General features: G+C 47.0%; 1 protein-coding gene across 2 annotated transcripts in view; it reads right to left on the bottom strand.

Moving 5' to 3' along the window:
• FHIP1B (FHF complex subunit HOOK interacting protein 1B) overlaps positions 1 to 15,831 on the bottom strand; it is a 449,140-nt gene extending 433,309 nt beyond the window's left edge. Inside the window, exon 1 of one of the 2 annotated variants that reach the window (XM_086933723.1) lies at positions 15,644 to 15,831. The gene's annotated coding sequence lies outside the window, so the exon portion shown is untranslated. The remainder of the gene's footprint in view (positions 1 to 15,643) is intronic. The other variant, XM_086933726.1, reaches the window with a different exon arrangement.
• Between the last annotated feature and the right edge of the window lie 377 nt (positions 15,832 to 16,208).

The raw sequence follows: 16,208 nt of genomic DNA, 5'->3' as shown, positions 1-16,208 counted from the left end.
CTCATTAAATGAGTAAAGGACTTATGTCTCACTTAATTCTAGCAGTACATGAAAGAAATACTCGAATTGCTGACTGTGCCCTTTATTGCCCCCACATAATATATTAAAAATAATTAACAATTTAAAGCACATTTTAAATGTATGTTTCACCAGGCCAAAGATTAGGGCATACTATTAACCATTTCAATGCCATGGTAATGATTTTCTATACATCCCAAGGATGTGATGTTAGGCACCAAACCTCTTGTTGATAACCATTTTTAGAACAAAATACACGCTTTCTTGCACAACATTTTGACATCCCCCTTCCCCACCCATAAAAAACAAATTGGCAATATTTAGGCTATTTCTGGTTCCCTTTAGTACCCAAACATGTGAGAAAAGAAATTACACAAATATGGCCTTGATAAACTTTGGCAGGATTGAAGTTGTGTCCCAAACATTTAAGAAAACACTCAGCACTGAGTTGCGGGGTGGGGGGGTATAAGAGGTAGCAATAGCTGATGCTTTTATCGGATAAACATCTGGAGGAGGACCCAGTGGAATGCATACCTGTGAGCTCCAGGTTGCACAAAGATCTGTGCAGCAGGCATTTAACCCACCTAAGTAATGCAGTGTGTTACTGCCTAGTATTTCCAAGAAGTGAGGCAAGTGCCCCATTAGGATCTGTGGTCCTGACTTAAGTGCTGCAGTATTCAGTTAAAAGGATTGTGGTCAGACTGGCATCTCCGGGCTTTCGCCTTCCGCGTGACAGCCCATTCAAAGACCAATTACTACAGAAACTGTGCTCCCACAATGGAGGTAGTGTGCGGTCTGTGAGGCTGGAGGCTGCCAGGACCCAGCAGAGTTCATCATCTTCATTTGTTCTGGTCGCCTTTGAAGAGGTCCTGCAAGTGCACAGCCCTCTTCACTAAACACTGAAGGGCCAGTGCCCGCAGCCGGATGCCCAGCCCTGCGATCTCTGTACACAAAGGGTCCTGGTCAAGCAGAGCCCAGGCAGGCCATATTGTGCTGCTAATTGCTCCATCCACTCGACGAGACGCGTGGAAGCTGGGAAACAATGGCAACCAGCAGAGCTTTTCAACGAGGTCTTTGTGTGAGTGATTGTATCATGGCCAGCTCCTTGGGCCCCTCCCCATGATCTTCGGAAACAATGCACGCTGCCTTTCTGCTGCAGCAACGCTCCTCCTGCAGGGATGCGCACTCTCAGCACAGTACAAATGCACCCACTTCCTCTCTCTAGCTGGGAGGATGGGAGATGTTCTAGGCACCTGGGAGGGGCAGAAGGGGGCCTGACGTCAGGATCGACCGGAGCAATATCATTAGAAAATATATATCCCTGGCATCCAGTGGGCTTGCTATCCCATCTCTCTGGGGGGCACAATGTGCGTCAATCCTCATCTTTTCCCAGGTGAAAGAAAGGTCACGGGGGGAGGGGGAGGGATCCTAGGGAGGAGTGTGGCTGATGTGCATCAGCCCCTACCCATATAATTTAAGTATAATATAAATATAAAATATATATATATATATATTTTTTTTTTTTTTACAGGTTTCATGGATGTTATAGTAAGTTTGACATTTCACTCGTACAAAACCAGAGAAATTAGGTTGTTATAGTTAATTGAACTAACTATAACTTGTGCCCCCGCAATGCACTGCTGATGAGGTCACATATTACATCGCTCATGACATGGTCAGTGACATCACTGATGACATCTCAAATGACATCACTGCTCCAAGGTTTTTTAAATGCGATTTCTAACTATAACTTCCCTGAAACCTATGTTTTTTTCAGTGAATTTCTAAGGTTTTCAAAATGCTAATTTCTAACTATAAGGTAGTAGTCGTGTTTGCAGATTGGTGCAGAAAGGGCCTGGGCCTCTAACCAGCACTCAGAATTTACACAGTGTAGAACTTACAGGAGGTACCAGGAGGGCTACTTGGCCGCCACAGTCCCTCAGGAGTAAAATGGACTTCATGAAATGAAATTAAAGGTGTTGCTTGTATAGCACATCTGTCACTCCCAACTGAGTCTTCTGGCGCTATAAATGACAAAGCTCAGTTGTATAGGCGAGACCTAAATCAGGTCCAGGCAGCAGGCATCCAATGTTCCAAAGATCCATGTCTTTAAGGCCTTTCTAAACTGCTCCTCCTGTTCAATTACTCTGAGTTCCTTTGGCATGCAATTCCAGGCCTTTGCTCCCAGTACCGTGGCTGATTTCCCTCCTCTGGTTGTTAGTTTGAAGCCAGGCACGTTAAGCAAGTTTGCAGCACTAGATCTTAGTGTTCTCGCTGTAGTGTATGGTTTGAATCTTGCTGAAAGATATACCGGGTCCCGGTGGAGGTATGCTCTGAAAGTCATCAACAGTAGTTTAAACAAAATTCTTTAATGAACTGGCAGCCAGTGAGGCCGACGCTCTACGAGGAAGCCCTAGGACCAATCTGGCTGCTGCATGCTGAACTACCTGTAGTCTCCTCAGGGTGGTTTAATAAATCCGTGCAAGAAGACTATTACAGTAGTTCAGTCGTGATAATATGCGAGCCACTGCCACTGTTTTCCTAGCGGCCAGCGGGATCAGATTGAAGAACTTTCTCAGAGTTTTGATTAGGCCAAAACAAGTCCCTGTTACTTTCAGGACATGAGGTTTGAAAGAGAGGGAAGAGTCAAACCAAACGCCTAGATTTTCTGAAACCTCCACCGTTGATGGGGGGGCTGTAGTGTTATCTGGCCACTAATCCTTTGGTTGGAAGGAATTGTTTTTTCCAATAGGTAATATTTCCGTCTTGTCAGTATTACAGCAGAGATGATTTTTTTTCATCCATTTGATGACTGCTGTAAAACAAGCTTTAAAATTTTCTTCAGCTTCGGTGGAATTTTTTTCCAATGACAGGATCAGCTGAGTGTCATCAGCCTAAGATGTAATTTCGATCCCATAAGTCGAAATCAACGAGATAAGTGGGGCTATATATATATGTTAAATAGAAATAGACTAATAGAAGCCCCCTGTGGGACCCCCATAGAAACAGTGCGTGCCGCTGAGAGAAAAGATCCCAACGAGACGACCTGCTTCCCTATTTGACAGGAAGGATGTAATCCATGCCAATGCAGAATCAGAAATGCCACAAGATCTCAATCTGGCTAGCAGGATATGATGCGAGATGGAATCAAATGCGGCAGACAAGTCCAAAAGCATCAAAACTGCCTTCTTGCCGTTGTCTGTTATAAATTTCAGAGTGTCCGATATCTCGAGTAACGCCGATTCAGTCGAATGTTTTGGCCGGAAGCCGGATTGGCTGGAAAGGAAAATCGGGGTTGACTCAGAGAAACTAGAGAGTTCTTTTTATACACTATTCTCTCTGTTATCTTACCTAGGATTGGTAACAGGGATATGGGCCTATAATTAGACAGGTTAGATGAATCTACATTCTGTTTTTTCTTAAGTGGCTTAACTGTGACAAATTTCCATTCATCCGGTACAATACCGATGGATAGAGGAATTCACAATATTGTTAATCACCGGATTCACAATTTCGATGATATGATGTAGAGAATGATCGGCGGGCATCCATCCAATGGGGAGCCCGATTTACAGGCCAATATCGCCTCCTTGGTCTGGGGTAACTTGGAATTTTGAAAGGCTTGGAGGCCAGGACTGCCCTCGCTATATTCTGGCACCTGTCCCTCAATGTGCTCTGAGGGACTATAGGTCTCAAACTTCATTTGAATGGCCTTGATCTTATCTTCAAAATATAATGCAATTTCGTTGCATAACTTCTGAGGGGGGGGGGGGATTTCTTCATGTAAGCCTTTGGGATCTGTGAAGGATTTTACAATTTTAAAGATTTCTTTTTGATTATGCTTTGCCAGAGTTATTTTATTATGGAAATATTCTTTTTTTCCCTAATTTAATAGCTGGATGATATTATTTCCTGAAGGTTTTAAGGGTCTGTAGATTGGATCCTTCATATCCATTTCTCCATCTGCGTTCTAGCTGTTTACAATGCAGAGGAAGTCCCTCCAGTTCTTTTGCAAACCATGGATCATTATGAATTTTCCTTTTACCCATTCTGACCGTGCACCCAGTCGGAGCTAATTCTTCGCCTATACACATGATCCAAATGTGGAACCAGCGAGAGTCCTCTTCAGGTTCCCCCTTAAGTGTTGGAACCGTGTCTTGGGCGAATAATGGTAAGGAAAGATTAGTGGCTAATAAATGCCATATCCGCCTCGGTGCCCATGAGTTATTCTTCGTAGCTGCACGGTCCTTGTTAGGGATTGGAAAGGCTAATGGAATAAAACAGTGGTCAGACCAGACCTGTGGGATTGGAGTGAGATGAGGTTGGTACAGACAGCATCCAACGTATGTCCTGCTCTACCTGTTGGTCCCTGGACCACTTGTTTCATGCCCAGCAAAGTGAACGTTTCCAGGAAGGAAGTAACCCCTGGGCTATCGCTACATTCCAGATGCAGATTAACATCTCCAAGCAGCAACACATTTGAATATCTGAGCAATTCTTCGCTGAGACCATCCCCTAACGAGTCCAAGAAGGAATTACTGTTGCCTGGGCGAGTGGGGGGGGGGGAATATATTAAGGCCCCAGAGAAGGAGAAGTAATTATTTATAGCACAACAAAAGCCCATATTTTCTGCTCCTCTAAGCCCTTGTAAGGTGAAAGGTTTCTATTGTAGGGTCTCTCTATGTAAGATGGCTACTCCCCCCCCTACTGTCCTCTCTGTCTTTTCTACATAATGTGAAGTTGGGTGGCAGGGCGGCCGCAATATTTAGATAAGAGTCTTCTTTTAGCCAGGATTCAGTAACACATAAGAAGTCTAAGTCATTATCAATTATCAGTTCTTTAATATCTACGTAAAGATCGAGCATTGATTAGACCCCCCCTCATACATGCCTGATGACAAACTCCATTTACTTCATCCCTTGTTTTGAAAGATTCGTAAAATGGTATCTATAGCTGACATTTCCGGCATGTTATCGGGCCTCTGATTTTGTTGACTTCTATGTAGTGTTCACAATGTTTATTGGTATTCAATTCATGCAAAGAATTTGCTGAAAATATTCTACCTGGTTGGAAACTGGCAACATGGCCGGTGATGGTCGCATGTCGGGCGCTGACTGGCGCAGACGGTCTTGCCTTTGGCGCACCACCGGCACACCTGCTGTGCATCAGCGCCCTTCCCTCCATTTATGCAATGCTATTGGGTCATGTGGCAAGAGACTAGACCGTCTCTTTAACAAAATGGCGGCCGTTATTATCCCACAGGAAGTGTGGGGGAAATATTGCGTCAGCGCTCCCTCCACACAATCAGCAAAAGGTGTGGTGGACTGGGGAGCAGACGCAGAAGATGCTAAAGTCCCAAAATTAGGAGCGAGATAAGCGTCCTAAGTACCCCTGTGTCACCATTCATAGAACGCAGAATGCACAATTTAACCAAAAACAGTTGCCCTTACAATTTTCTGGCACACAAGATAGTTACAGAGCTGTAAACATTAAGACCTGCGGCGCAGTGCACAAAAAGAACGTGATTTAAAACGAGTATAAAACAATGAGGTTAACTTCTAATAGCAACTAACCTTGTCATCCCCCAACCGGTACAGTGCCAGTATGCGCGTTTGGAGAATGGTGCAGAAATGTGAGCGTGGCCTCCGAAGACCTCTTAGCAATCCCACTGTGTAGGACTGACTGGATGTAACAGGAGGGGTAGTTGGCCACCAGGTCAACCTTGGGGGTCAACTACCTCTCCTATTACCTCCAGTAAGTCCAACACTGCGGGATTGCTAAGTTGTCCTAGTAGGCCACACCCTCTTTCCACACCACTCTACAAACGCACTCCCTGGCGCGCTCTTGGATGGGGATTAAAGTCCACTTCAATGCTGGGGGTCCTTAGGGGCCAACTAGCCTACCCAATACCTCCAGAACGCCCCAGATAGTGGGAATGCCGACAGATGGACACAGGCATCGCCCCCTTTCTCCACCACTCAGCAAACCAGCCTCCAGGCACGTTCTTGGTTGGCGGATTAAGTTCCCTTGAATCCTGAGAGTCCCAGGAGGCTAACTAGACCACTAGGTACCTCCAGTAAGCCCCAGACAGCGGGATTGCTGAGAGTGGTCGGAGGCCACGCCCCCTTTTACCACCACTCTGGAAACACGTCTGCTGCCGCACTGGTGCTTGGGGGATGAAGTACACTTTAGTCCCGAGCTGTTCCGGTCACATGTGGACCTCATCGCCACACCAGCAGTGCGCCAAGAGGCGCATTTGCAGAGTGGAGTAAAAAAGGGTGTGGCCTCAGACCACTTCTCAGCAATCCCACTGTATGGGGCTTACTGGAGTTACCTGGTGAGCTAGTTAGCCCCTAAGGACTCTTAAGGATCTAGGGGACTAAATGTCCCAACCCACAATGCGCTGGGAGGCGCGTTTGCAGGGTGCTGCAGGGAGGGGGCGGGCCACCAGCAAGATGTCATTTTTTTCCTTTTTGGGGGGGTTAGAAGGGGGGCTGTGTGGCTCCCTTTCACCCAATATTTTCTGGGCCCTGGGGACCCCATCCCCCAGGGCCTGCCATTATTCTTTATATATATTTTTTTTAACGGGAAGGGGGTTGCGCGGCCTTCCTCCCGAAGCCGATTTCAGCTTCGGGGACCCCGTCCCCCGGGGCCGGACCTTACATTGGGGACTGCGGGAGGAGCCCCAATGCCCCCGCGGTCCCAGCCGGCTCCCAGCCTCCTGCGGGACCCAGTATTGCTTTTGGACAAGGGGAGCCGACATGCAGCTCCCCTTGTGGAAAAGCAATACTGTTTTGCTTCATGGAAGCGAGGGAAGGTTTCCTGCTCTCGCTTCCATGAAGCAAAGCAGAGTTTACAATGACAGGGCGGGCGCTGTGCTCCCGCCCTGCCATTGCAAACTAGTGTCCTGGGGTGGGCACCCCGGGACATTGCCGCCTGCCCTGGGGGGTGACGGTCCCAAGAGCCATAGAGGGAGGGCTCCAGGTGGGAGGGGGTCGGCACGTGGCCCCCCTCCCAACGTGAAGTTTCGCCCCAGAGAGGCAATGGTTCCCGGGGCCCGCAACGTACGCCCACATTTCAATATTAAGTGCCCCAGGGAGGTGGCGGTTCCCGAGGCTTGGGAGGGCCACGAGCCGCCCCCATAATAACAAAAGCCCTGGGGAGGTGGAGGTCCCTTGGGCAGTGTGGGGGGCAGGAGCCCCCTCCACAGTTAAAACAAAAAAAACCCTGGGCCCCAGCTACATACATTTTGATTGCCCCAGGACCTTGCCCACCCGGGTGCTTACGGAGAATGAAGCGCGGAAGCCTGTGCTTCGTTTTTAATTTTTTTTATTTTCTACCGGATATGCGCACCCAGCACGACTCAGGTTGGAATTCTTTTTAAAAAAGCTTTTTTGGGACCAGAGGGTCCCCGTGGGATCCGCGGAGCTGGCCAAGGGAGCCAGGGTGTTTCTACCCTGCCCCCTTATCTTGTTATTTATCTTTTTTTTTTTTTTACTGTTTTCTGGTGACTTGGTTGTACGGAGTCACAAGATGGCTGCAACACTTCTTGGTTTGAAATGTTGGCAGCCAATCAGTATGAATCTCGTGATCGGGAGGGTTCGCGAATCCTTCTCGGTCACCAGATATCAATATTTTTTATTTTAAAATTTCTCATTAATTACTCAACGCATTTACAACATTTAAAGCAAAGAGTGCACCCTGAACCAAGAGCTACCTCTCTGCCAAATTTGGCGTAGTTCCATTCAGCAGTTCGGGCTGTAGAAGTGACAAAGGTTCTATGAAAACTTAACATGGAGAAAATGCGTTTGGGACCCCCCTTTTTTCTTGGCCCCCGCTTGAAAAATCACCCCGAAACCTGCAAGAAAGGAGGTGACTGGAGCGGGCCATTAGTTTTGAAAAATTGCAAAGATTCGTCAAACGGCGCCAAAGATATTGGTAAATCAAAAAAAGCTTTTCCTATGGAAATTAGGTCCTAACTATATATATATATAAAAAATACACACACACACACACACATATATATATCCAACAACAAGTAGTTTAAGCAGTACTGTTGCTATTTGTATGATCCAACAACTAGTAGTTTAAGCAGTACTGTTGCTATTTGTATGATCCAACAACTAGTAGTTTAAGCAGTATTGTTGCTATTTGTATGATCCAGCAACTAGTAGTTTAAGCAGTACTGTTGCTATTTGTATGATCCAACAACTAGTAGTTTAAGCAGTATTGTTGCTATTTGTATGATCCAGCAACTAGTAGTTTAAGCAGTATTGATGCTGTTTGTATGATTCAACACCTAGTAGTTTAAGCAGTATGAGTTTTAGACCAGAGAAAAACAACTCAGATAGAGCTGCCTACCAAGTCCATAGTGCATAATAAATATGGGTATGGCTGATTGATTGTTTGAGTGTAAGTTTTATGCTGGTGTCCTGCTCAGATCAGGGCCACTATCAAACGTACATAATTGTGAAATATATTATGTTAGGTCATGTTATATTTTATTGATCAAAGAATGTACAATGATGTTGTTTATGATGCCATTTATGAACACAATAGGTGATGTTAAAAGGACAACAGTAACTAAAAGCTAAAATGTCACAGAACAAGGTGGAAAGGAGATGCAATGTTAAAAAAATAAAAGTATTCAATTTCTTACGGAAATCAAGCATGGGGAAAGTGTCCGTACGTCCACGGGGGCGTATGAAATCTCTTTGTATTAAATGATTTTGGAAAAATAATTCATATGTATTTTGCACAAATAATTGTTAAGATGATTAAAACAATACAGTAGCGATCTTAAATATTTATGGATGTCAAATAATAATTGGAATAACATCACCAGTTACAAGTATTAATGATTTCTTGCATATTATCCCACATGATGGGTATCACATATATAAAATAGACATACTGAAAGAAAATAGAACAATATTTTATCTGCTGAATCATTCCCACCCCCAAGACCGGCCCAAGCCCTGCAGCAGAAGATCCTCCTGATGGGAGATTTTAATGGTTATGTGGATACACCTCCCAACAAAAACGCCTTCAAAGGAGCTCACACCAGAACCCCCTAGGATTTCGTCACATAATCAAGGGACCAACTCACATTGCTGGTACCACTTTGTACACAGTAAACACATACAGAGTATCCTTAACTGTGTTCCTATTACACATCCCAGAATACACAGAACTCGGACCATCTTTAAAGCAGTAAGAAAGATCAGAAAATCTAACCCATTAAATGAAGCTTCCTTAAAAAAGGCAAAGATCATAGTGACACATACAATGTAATTCTGATGACACCTCCATCCAATGAGTATCTGTTGATAGCTTTCTATGGAAAGCACTCTAAAAAAGCACCATCATCCGTCCTCTCTTGTCACCTTATTATGTGTAAGAAGTATCTGAAGAGCAATTTGTATATTTAAAGTATATCACTTTGGTGCTTTTAGTACCTGATGCTCTATCCTCTGTTTCCCAAGTAAACATGGCATCGTCTGAGCAAGTTTTTACTTTGTGTGATGTGTTTGTGGTTCAGTTTTGGGTCTGTACTTTTCTGATTTGCATAAAAGCACCCCAGCCCCAATCCTGATGGAACTTCATTGGCTTTCCGTGTTCAGCCCTCATAATCTTAAAACCCAAGCATTGGCAATGCCAATAGGTCTGGTTTTAAAGAAATGTTGTATGACAATGTGAAGCATTACAAGTAGATAGCATTGGAACAGATATGTATGTTTTTGTGTGGAAGCAAAAAACTGTAGAGTAAAATTGGTGTAGGTTAAAATGTCAGGTGACAGTTCCACTGTCAAGCTAGACCTAAAAATCCACATAGGTTAAGGACTGCCTCCTCCCACCTGTGCAGCTGCAGCCAGAGAAAAGCATCATAAGTTATCCAAGACACTTTAATAAGATTATAGTGTCACGTGGCTGCCCTTAAACGTTCAAGCTCACTCAGATGGGTACATAAACTGAACAATCACAGCAGCATGAAGCACTTTTTAGGACACACACAGCTTCAGACCAATCAAAACATGTAGTCCTGACTCCCAATATATGGGTGAAGCCAAAGCCACTCTCGTGAGGCTCACATAATTGTCTGGCGACAATTGCACTGTCAAACCACACTATAACCAGTGGCATCCAAGCCATCACGACCAGCACCCCTGCTTATCTTGCAGACAAGCTCATCATATTTGGGAGTTCTCCGGGCACCCGTAACTAGGACACTAATACACTGCAGACTAAAGAAACAATGTAAAAATATATATTTTGTTAAATAAACGTGGCAGAGATCTTTTCCACCTATGCACCCAGGATCTGGAACAACATGCTCGTAATCCATAAGGACCGCCATAACGCTGCTCCAATGTAGGAGTTAAAGACGGAATGAACTATGAAGAACTCCTCATCACAATGAATTAACTGTCCACAACTCAGCTCAAAGGTTATAAAACCATACCTTTTTAGCAGGCGCGACAGCCGACATGGTGAAACAGAACACATTTGGGTTAAGATAATAACCATTTAAAAAAAAAAGTCTACTCTTTCAGCCGCTGCATGCGTTGTATCGTGCATGGGATAAAGTCCCCAGTGCTCGATTAAAATGGAAAAAAATCCTTGTTAGTTTATGTCTGAAATGAGTACCCACTACTCACTTTCACAAAACACCTGCCAGCATGCATGTAATCCCTCCACATCTGGCAGCGCAATAGAAGTTACAAGAGTCACAATCCATTGTACTGTTGGTAAGACAGCTGCCAGCCTGTCTCCCAAGACACAAGCAGACACTGGAGGGATCATTTCCACCTAATGATGGGAAACAAAACTTGTGGCAGAGCGCTTAGAAAAGCAGCCAGGAGAGGAGTCGGAGCCAGCAGGTGCGGAGTCTACGGAAGGGCCTTCAAAAAGGCAGGCTAAGTTAATACAAGCGTGTAGTAGTATTTCGCCAATACGGCCTACAACTAACAAGACAGCTCAGGTTCTTAATGCATCACAAAGGGATACCATACGAGTGGATCCTCCAGAATAGAAACCTGTTGTGCTCTTTAAGTTAAACTCCAGTCTCTGCAGTGAAGGGTTAGTTCAATGAACCATCACATATAAATATTAGACCACTGGCATGTTCACAACCCTATTGAAGACAATGAAGTGACTCAGGGCCCATAAGGGCTGGTGGAATTTTCACATTAATGGGCAGAATGTTCTTAAAGCCTTAGAGCCCTTCTGACTTGGGCAAGGATAGTTGTTAAAGACACTTGACTCCATGTTGACCTGAGCAGCAAACGCGAGTTAGGGTGCCTTTAAAAACGGTTACTGCCCTCAACAGTGGGCAGTAACTCTTAAATAGAAGGCCTCCAAACAAGCAGTCTGTAGTTTTCCAAGAATCATATCATCATGTCACAGTGATTCTGTGGTCCACCACAGGTCTACAGAACGGTTTAAGCATCCTCTGGCCCTCAACCAAGCACACCACTCTCTGACCCTAAACCAAATGAATCCTGTATCCTCTGTCCCCTACAAAACAGAGCGACTTCTGAAGCGAACCAAATACAGCATCTTCCAATTATCACCCTTAAACAGCATTCTCTAACACTCTTCTCATCAACAAACCCTGCATATTCTGCCTGTAACTAAGAAAGTTAGCATCTCCTGCGCGGACCACTAAATCCTGCGTCTTCTGCTTAGCAGCACCAACACATCACTCTGCTTACTTAAGACTGCACAAACTAAAGCATGTTCATTTGTTATCTTGGCTATAGTTAAACGTTTATCCTTTTTCACAACGTTCTCTAGCAGGGCACATACATGACAACCTCTGCTTGTGTGCATAGCCACTCAATGACAGCAGACTGCTGGTGCAGGCAGAGTGGGAACAGGAGACGCCAAGATGGGGTTAGGCATTGCGTAAGGGTGCCACCTTATTCCACCAGTGCAGAGAACAGTATGCACTTACTCACTGTTCAGCTGCCCACAAGTTTCACGGTATTCAGGCTCTGAGAACCGGTTTAAAAAACAAAACACTTGTTCCTACACATTGCAACGGTGACAGTCTATTATACATCTTTAATAACTCTCTCCCACCACCCAGCCAAACAGAAAGCAGCGCTGGGGAAGCAGGGAAGATAGCAGCCCAATATGATATAGTGTAACAGTATTACTGAATGGGGTGAAAGTCCATGCTGTGATTCGAAAGTACAGTGCTCAAAGCAACACAGTGGAGGGCGCAGTACTAGAAGCAACACAGAGGGTAAAGCGCAGGACGTGGCACTGGATGGAGGGTTCGGCACTGGTGGAGGGACACAGGATGTGACACTGAAGAGAGGGTGCATTACTGTACGCAACACTAAAGTAAGAGTGCAGCCCTGGATACGACACTGGAGGGCGGGCGCTAGCACTCGACGCGATATTGGAGGTCGGGCGCTAGCACTAGACACGATACTGGAGGGAGGGCGCTAGCACTAGACGCGACACTGGAGGGAGGGCGCTAGACGCGACACTGGAGGTGCAAATACTGGACAAGACAATGGAGGACGGGCGCTAGCGCTGGACGCGACACTGGAGGGCGGGCGCTAGTGCTGGACGTGACACTGGAGGGCGGGCGCTAGCGCTGGACGTGACACTGGAGGGCGGGCGCTAGCGCTGGACGCGACACTGGAGGGCGGGCGCTAGCGCTGGACGCGACACTTCTGCAAGCAGGCAGGTGCTGGTGCTCCAGGGCAGGTGGTCTTCGATTCCCTGGGTGATTTCCTCTAACCCGGCAGGAAGACTAGCAGGCCTTGGCCCCATAGTCCTGGTCAGCGGTGGAAGTCTCTCTTCCTTGCACAGTCCTTCCCGCTGCTTGTCAGTTGACAATTGTGGGGTTCTCAAGCTCCCCTTATAGTCCACTTCCAGACACCAAATTTTACTTAAGAGTCTGAGTGTTTGCAATGTATGCTGAGTGTCTGCTTCTTTTTAAAGTTCCCACTTCTTTGCCCTCTCTGCCTCTTGAACGCAGTCTATCACAGCAGGAACGACTCCAAATCGGATAGTCCCAAAACACAGCCATGGGAGTGAATAGAGCTCACACCTGGATGTCAGCCACAGTAATGTGTGTATCAAAAGGTCAGCCCAGGGCCTCAGCGGTACTCTTTATGATTTGGTTATCAGCCCCATCTACTTCCTCAATGTGCCCATATCCCTTGTGACCTCTCTCTGAATACAAAAGCACCCTTTGAAGTGTACAGGGAAGGCCTGGCTCTCCCCTATCCATTATGTCCCATCCCACCAAGCTTTCAGGAATGCAATAATACGCAAATCTTTTTTGGGGGGGCGGTATGGGATTCCCCTACCTCCTCACGTTTCAACACGGAGGCCTGAGTTTCCCAAAATGGAACCCGTAGTGCCACGTATTGTGCCATTCACAGGAACACATACACTGAGTACATGTATTTAATATACACACACTGCACGCTACAGTATTCTTCCCGTACCATTTAGACATGCATACATCCAGCACATGCATTTACCATGAATGTACTGCATTACCCTATGCCCTATACCCTTCATGTACTGTACCAGTCACAGGAAAACATACAGCACATGCATTAACCATGCACACACTGCATACAACTACATCCTCCATGTATTGTACCACTCACAGGCATACAATACACTCAGGGCAGGTACTCCACTCCTGCACTAAGCAGTACTTCAAAACAACCTGATGTAGGCAAAGGAGTGAGTTAAGCACACAGCAGCGGAACTTTGAATGAATGAGCCCTTAGGCCTCACTCCAGTGACACGGGTTAACAAGGACCTGTTCACTTCTACTGATAATTAAATACACGATATGCTGCCACCGCTGTGCCCATGCTGCTTAACTCATGGTAAAGATAGTAGCCTTTAACCACTATGAGGTTAGCACTTTGGGCACCCCTTTGAGTCTTAACAAGACTGCAATCAGTGAGAGAGGCCCGTCATGGTGCACACACATGGTTCATGCTTACCCATGACAACAAAATTCAGCAGTAGGGAGCCAGACATCAGTAACGTTAGGGCACTTAGGGGTGCATGCGGAGGACTTTTCCGCCCCAACATCAGTATTAGGTGGTGGGGCGATAGTTGGCCAGTGCTGGAAAGGGAAGTGATAGGAGTTGCAATGCTATAAAGAGCAAGGCTCGCTGGTGTGTGCTTGAGGCGACAGTGCATGAAGGATCAGTGTTAGCTGGTACAGTGTCAGCACTTTAGGAAGCTATGCTGTAGAGAGAAGTGTAAGTGCTGCTGTGCCACGTTTTGAAGTGCTGTAGAGAGTTGCAGTAGGTGGAGCAATGATACAAAAGGCCAGTGTTAGGTGGCTCAGTGACCGCATTTAAGAGAGCAGTGTTGGCTGGTTTAGTGCTGTCTCAGTGCTAGGTGGTGAAGTGATGTAGAAATAAATGTTAGGTGGTGTTGTAGCATAGATGGCAGTAATACTGTTGTGTCGTGTTTTTTTGTGAGCAGTGGAATGTGGTGCAGTACTGTAGGGAGCAGTGGTAGGTGTTGTGCTTTGAATAGCTATGACAGGTGGTGCAGTGCTTGGTATTGTAATGCCGGAAAATGCAAGGCTAAGTTGTGCAATACTGCAGACAGACAGCCGGGCTAAGTGCTGCTGTGCTTGAGGAGACACTGCAGAAAGGATCAGTGCTGTACAAGACAATATTAGGTGGTTCAGGGCAATGCTGTATAAAGAGCAACTATTATATAGTGCAGTACTGCACTACACTGTTTCGGGTACAGGGCTTTACAGAGTTGTGCTAATGATCCAGTTTTCTGCGTAGTGAGCAGTGCTAGATGTCAACGTGTTAGAGAGTTCAGTATCAGGTTACACGCCATCGAGGCCTGCTCCCTCCTGCACTGCAGTGCTGTAGAGGGCAGTGGTCGGTGGCGCGTTGCTAGGCACTGGAGACAGCAGTGCATTGTGCTCCAGTGCTGTTGACAGCAGTGGTTGTGGGGGCAGTGCAGATGGACACTGCAGTGCTATAGACGGCAAGGTTGAGGAGGGAGTGTATATGGACGCTGCAGTGCTGTGGAGGGCAGTGGTAGGTTGCAGTTGCTAGGCGCTGGAGACAGCAGTGCTAGGTGCTGTAGACAGAAATGTTGAGGGGGCAGTGCGGATGGACGCTGTAGAGGGTAGTGGTTGAGGGGTTAGTGCAGATGAGCGCTGCAGTGCTGTAGAGGGCAGTGGTAGGTGGCGGTTGCTCGGCGCTGGAGACAGCAGTGCAAGGCGCTGCAGTGCTGTAGATAGCAGTGGTTGAGGGGGCAGTTGAGGCTGCAGTGAGCAATGGTAGGTGGCAGGTGCTGGAGGCAGCAGTGCTAGATGCTGCAGTGGTTGAGGGGGCAGTACAGATGGACACTGTAGAGGGCAGTGGTTGAGGGTGCAGTACCGATGGACGCTGCAGTGCTAGCTGCGGTTGCTAGGCGCTGGAGACAGCAGTGCCAGGAGCCCCGCCACCTGCTGACAGCCCCGGAGGGCGCAGAGCTGTCATCGGAGTGCAGTGCCGGGCGGGGCCGCGCTGCCTCCCCCGCGGGTGGTCCTGCTCTCAAGGGCGGAGCTGCATTGGCCACAATCCCGGGCTCCCCACGCACTCCTCGCCCCGCTCCTCACCGTGTGCTGCCCCTGTCCGCTCCCGGAGACCCTCGGTGCTGCGGAGGGCGGGGCTCTGTCCTCCCCTCGCTCCCGTCATCGGGGGCCCTGGGTCGCCCGTTTCCACCTCTTCAAACCCTCGCACACTCGCCGCCGTCCTTCGCCATCTTAGCCTCAGGCAATCTTTCCCCTCCAAGGGGCGTGGTCTCAAACGCGACGTCACGTCGCCAGGTGCGTAACGGTGGAGACGAAGGAAAGCGGGGAGGAACGATTTCACACTCTTAAAGATACCCCGGGGGTACCGAGAAAGGCATGGTGTCCCGGGGGCCCTGGTTTCTGTTTCTAATGGTCCTTTGTAAAACCAAGCTGTAGGGACTTAGTCTGCTCAATCCCTTGGCTTGCTTTTAGTACGACAATGTGGACAAATCGTGCGCACAGGGAAATAAACCTGCCTCAGACGGGAGACTCCTGATTTCTTAAGAAAACAAGCATTGGCAAACCCAATAGGCCTAATTTATACAGAGCTATTAACTTTGGAAATGTGTTTTGGCCATGTTCTATACTAGTGTGGCTGCTATTCATCATT

The sequence above is a fragment of the Lissotriton vulgaris genome, chromosome 8, assembly GCF_964263255.1.
Source record: "Lissotriton vulgaris chromosome 8, aLisVul1.2, whole genome shotgun sequence".
NCBI classification, from domain to species: Eukaryota; Metazoa; Chordata; class Amphibia; order Caudata; family Salamandridae; genus Lissotriton; species Lissotriton vulgaris.
The sequence above is the reverse complement of the archived record's forward strand: the minus strand, read 5'-3'. Positions and strand labels throughout refer to the sequence as shown.